We start from the raw sequence: 6,000 nt of genomic DNA, 5'->3' as shown, positions 1-6,000 counted from the left end.
TCGTCCTCAGACTTCAGCAGTTTAGCAGACGGGTCTCCTGAGGTGCAGTCGTTGGTGTAGAGGGAGAAGACCACACATCCCTGGGGCATGCCAGTGCTGGATGTGATTTTCCCCAGCCTCAGGCAACAGGCCTGTTGTCATTGAATCCTGATGAATAATGTCTTCCCTTATTTTATCTTATAAACACTCTCAAAGGTAAGAGAGATATCTAAGGTCACGGACACATTTCCCTTCCAAAAAGATTATTCAACATGTAAAATCTTAATATTCAAGAGATAGAACAGGTGATTTAAAAATGATGCAAGATTTTGAAATGCAACATATGTCTTCAAACTTAAATAAATTGAATGCTACTTATAGTTTCTTCATTTCATCCATATTCTGTATATCTCTCTTATTGTCATTTTTCATCTCAGGAGCTCATGCATATGGCAGACAAGCCCAACTCTATGCTGGTCCAGACTCTCTTGGACTCCCTTCAGAGGGATCTTCGCTGGTTCATAAATCCACCAGATGGCAGCAAACAACACCCAGCGACTACATGTCTGGAGCTGTGGCTCGCTCACCCCGACTTCACCAATGGTACCACTCTGGATCATACACTGATGCTGTGAACAATTACAAAGATGAAGTCTTTTCAGGGGAAACTATAAACCGTTTGTCCTCTGAAAATAATCCCCAGATTATTCTTAGATTATATTAAATCAGCAGGTCCTACAGAAGAGTATGTTAACAACATGCTTGTTGTACATCTTCTTTCAGGGATGTATTTCATTGACCCTAACCAGGGAAGCCCAAGTGATGCTTTTGAAGTGTACTGTGACTTCACAGCAGAGCCAAAGACATGTCTGTCTCCACTCCAGCCTCAGGTATCAGCCACACACACTACAGTTGAAAGACTTTCTTTAAAGTCCAAGTTGAAGCGTTTAAAATGTGGAATTATTTTGATATCACATAACTGTTACACACACATGGAATACATAACAAGTCAACACATCAGATTGAGGTTGGGACTATCTCACAAAAATAGTTCATTGCTTTCTGGATGAATGTTTCTACTGCTACTTCCACAGTTGCCAGTTACACAAATACTCTGATATTTATTTGGAAAATACTCCAGTTTACCATTTTACCAGGAGTTTGACAAGAAGATTGACATAAATTAGTTCTAGAAGTACTCCGCTTAGTTCAGCAGTAACACTTAGAACAGGAGAACACACCATGCCTCTGTCAAAAGGGGGAAAACGCATCTTCCATTAAGTCCAAACATGTTTAATACAGAAGTCACCAATATACAGAACTAATATATGTACAGAAGACACCAATATACAGAACTAATATATGTACAGAAGACACCAATATACAGAACTAATACATATACAGAAGTCACCAATATACAGAGTTTATACATATACAGAAGACACCAATATACAGAACTTATACATATACAGAAGTCATGCAGGAGACAAAGATACAGGTGAGCCACACCTTGCACTCAGTTTAATAATCCCTGCTCAGATGTATACACAGTGGCATAGATTGCTAAACTGAGTACACAATATAGGGGAACTGGTACCTTCAAGAACTCTGTGATATGCATCAGACATTCAGGACAAAAAGTGGGGATTTATAATTATTTCAAGAAAGGCTTTTAAGTAATTTAAGGCATTCATTGACAGAGCAGCTAAACGTTGTGAACAGCATACTAAACACGTGTTACAGTAGTCTTACATACTTTCTGACACAGATTATTATTATTATTTTTATAGATTGCTTACACATTGTGGGTTCAAAGATCAAACAACAAATTATAATACCGTAAACGGTAAATAAGATGGTGTACGTGGATAGCTGAATTGTAGGCGTTATTATTATTCTGGTTTAGCGATACGTGCACACAGATTAATAAATCTGGAGCTGGAACGCAATGTTAACATTATGTTCATCAATGATGTTATTAGCTTGAAATAAATACACCTCTATAATTTGGTAAAATACGTCATATGATGTGATGACATTAACGACCACCTACAGGTTCCAGTAAAAGCTTGGCTAAAGGATTCTGGCACCAATATGTCGTTTCACTGGTTGAGTAGAGTTGAAGACGGCTTCCAGGTGAGCGTTTAATACAAATATTGCTTTTCATCGTTGTCTGAGATAGATCTCACTTATTCATGTTCTTCTTTCTCGAAGTTATACCTCATGTGCAAACCCCTTACCTCCAGTTTGAGTATGCAGGAGGAACAGATGTGGTGCAGATGAGGTTTCTGCGACTGAACAGCAGATTCTCCACTCAGACCATCACTTACTCCTGTCAGCTGGGAAATAGACCGAGCCGCAATGAGAGGGAAGTCAGGTTCCTGACTGACACAAGGAGGCAGAGTTACCTGGCAGCACTGCCAGACTGTGGGGTAAGTGACAGTGATGAAGATGGAGGTTCATGAATCCAAGAAACCAGAGTCTTATTCAATAGTGCAGCTGCAGCAATGTATTTCTGATGGAGAAGAGAAACTAGACCTTTATTTGTTTTATCATCTTAAGCTTAATCATTTCACGGGTCAGGGGACAAAGTCATTAGGATTCTTTGTCTGTAGGAACCATGAATAGCTGAAGAATATATTAACTTATATATATAACTTTCGCTGATCCATTCAGTTTGTTAGTGTGTCCAAATCTGGCACAAGGAGAAGTCTCGATGTGAAATCTGATTATCTGTATACTCTGTCTCAAATAAATATAAAGGGCCATCCATTACAGATACCTCATCTACGTCGTTTATATCATAGTTATATTCAGCCATGAAATATTTTAGTGAACACTGAACTAAGCTACAGTAATCCAGCACAGCAAACCCCTTCCTGTCTGAAACACACCTTTCCAGCAAACAAGTCACTCCTTAAACGAGACTCTGTCCATATAATGTCGTCAGACCAATCATGGCCAAATTAAGCCCTTGTATTGGGTTTTATTGACCGAGCAGCTTTCCCCAATAGCACTGTATTGCAGCCTGTGAGTGGCTACCGTGTGCAGCGCTCTCCTTCAGTACTGGAACTCTTTCAGACATTGTTGTTCCTATTAGTCAGTTAGACACAGAAACATGGGAAAAATACAAAAGTGCTCCTTTAGTCCATTCAGTGGACTGACATTGCCACCAGTAGAGCATGGCTAAAACAAACAAGGACAAAGAAACAGAAAAGAGAATCCCTTGTTTCTCTCTCCACAGCCGTCGGAGCAGCTGGAGCCAGGAGCCCACCAATCAGTTTTTCAATTTGAAAGTGAAGATCTCCAACTGCTGCCTCTCAGGGATCTGGCAGTGTTTGGAAACAGAGAGGTGACCCAGGAGTTTGGCTTCAGTGTAGGACCAGCATGCTTCAGCTAGGAAGCCTCTGTCTCTGAGCGTGATTGCTTCTGCATGGTTTACCATGTGTTTCTGTACCGTCTTTATAACAAGACATCATTTTTGATTTATCATTTATTTGGAGTTCAGAGTTGTTATTTTGGATGTATTGGGTGATTTTGTTGCTCGTATTGGGAATTCAACCGTTTTCACCAACTCAACAGTGAGGACAAAAGACACAAAGTGAGCTGATGATCCTCCAGGAGAAAGAGTTTCTCTGCCTCTCTGAAGCTTTCCTTTTTACACACTGACTGTTGGCATCTCCACTTTTTAGACCAGGGATATTTTGAACCTGGCATTAACTATATTTTGTACATTTTGGTTTGGTGTTTTTGAAACCTGCCTATTTATGTAAATGCTCATCATTCATTTATCATTTTAATTTTGATTCAGGTCCGTTTTTACTTGATCATTGTGCAATTGACAACATATGTGGTGGTGATGAAATGACAACTCATGGGTCATGCAGCAAAGTTAACATGACAACTTCCTCTCTTTTTGGTCCCGTTCTCTCTGATGCTTCAAAGGTCAGCAATGTCAAGATAGTTTTCAATCGGTCCAAAAGCCCAAATTCACAAGTCACAGTTCAACCCTGTACATAAGCACCACATTAATAGACTTTGCAATGAAAACTACTGGTTTTGATGAAATGGTGCTGTTATAAATGCATGTGTGCCTGAGCCCTTAAAGGAACAGTGTGTAACATTTAGGTGATTTATTGGCAGAAATGGAATATAATATTCATTACTATGTTTTCATTAGTGTATAATGATATTAAACTAAGAATGTTTATGTTTAGGTTAGCTTAGAAAAAGCAATTTATATCTACATAGGTAGCCGCTCTCCACTGAGTCCGACATGTTGCACCTCCATGTTTCTACAGCAGCCTAGAGGGGACAAACCAAACACTGGCTCTAGAGAGAACCTTTCATGTTTCTACGTTACCTGAAGATAGGGATGGGAACCCAAACACAGTAATAAACGGGCCAAAATGCTAAATTATTAAAGACAGGAGTATTGAAAAGCTTTTTTAACTTTTTATTAGTACTTTCTAATGTTGTGTGTGATTTGATCATGCTGCAGCATCTCCTCTGCTTTCTGTGTGGGGCTGAACTCCTCCTACTACACACGCACATAGACACAAACACACATGGAACAAAGTCAGCACAGAACGGAGAGGCTGCGGTGGAGACAGTGAAGTGAACCAGGTGAACTGAAGATTAATACAACAACTACACTCCTTATTGTTAGTGTATATATGTTTTTAAAGTAATTATTTAGTCATGAAGAAGAACAGAGTATCTCCTAGTAGTATTAGAATCTTAAACAAAACTTATCCCTTACTGAAGACCTCTGTAGTTCTTTGATATGCTTGTAAAAGAGAGAGGTGAGCAGAGGGGTGTTTAGTTTGTTGCAATCTGCAAATTCACCACTTGATGTCACTAAATCTTACACACTGTTCCTTTAGCTCTTGGGTGTCCGGTACTTCTGGAATCAGATGGACATGATTAACCGCTGCATAACTCGAGTGCCTTTACATTACAATCAGAATACTATGCTTTGGAGTCCAACAAGGAATTGGATTAACATTTATCAACCAATCATATGATTGATCTTTATTTCAAAACAAGAGTTGTTTTGTTTAAGACAACCTCACCCAAGACTACTAAATCAATCCTCCAACTGTATTTGAAATCAGTATTGGTATTGGCATGTTTTGGTTGAAATATGGTTAAGGTGTGTCACACTTCTTTAATATCCACATTTAAGGAGATCAACATAAAAAATGGTAATGTTTCTCAATACTTTCCTACATCTTTAATCTGTCAGTGGCTCCCAGCCCAAAATCCATTGGTTCCTACTGAAGATGTAAATCTATGCAAACAACTCACAAATTAACAGTTTCATTTTAAACTCAGTCATTTCCTCAAACAGCTGGAAACTCTAGTTTTAACATGGGAAACCCTGTGAAGAACTAAAAGGAGCTCATCATTTCAGACTTTAACATATGCTGTTATAACTTTACTCGCTCCAAGTCATTGTTTACAATAGTAATGCTAGGAATTATGGGCCCATGAGGAAATGTAACCAACTGCAAAACTTCAGCAACACAGCTGCAGAAAGAGCTGGCGGGGTTGTGCCTTGTGTCTCAGGGACCATGTTGTTGTTTATTGGGGAGCTTTTATCAGTCCTGTTAACTGCTGACCTCATAATGAGATAATGCTAGAAACTACAGCAGAGACTGACAGGAAATAGTTCAGTTCATAGTCCATAGTCCCTTTGCTGTTGTTATTTGATTTGAATTATGTACAATGTCAGTCCCTTGTATACTCCCTTTATTAATGATGTTTCTTGTCATTGCCATGGGGTACATTTTTTTGTCAAACTGTACCTTTACAGATGTATAAATCTAACCCAGGATGAGTCCACCAATCAGAAGGTGCCAGATGGGGACTCTTTCCATGTGACAGTGTGCACAATTCTTTGGAGTTTTTGATCCTAGACACCTGTTAATAAGACTAGTTGAACCTTGAACCTATATTTAAAATGTAACTTTTGTAAATACCTCATGTGGCTATTGTAGATATTTTTATTTAGTTTAT

Source organism: Anoplopoma fimbria, chromosome 13, assembly GCF_027596085.1.
Source record: "Anoplopoma fimbria isolate UVic2021 breed Golden Eagle Sablefish chromosome 13, Afim_UVic_2022, whole genome shotgun sequence".
Taxonomy (NCBI): domain Eukaryota; kingdom Metazoa; phylum Chordata; class Actinopteri; order Perciformes; family Anoplopomatidae; genus Anoplopoma; species Anoplopoma fimbria.
Note: the sequence above shows the minus strand (reverse complement) of the source record.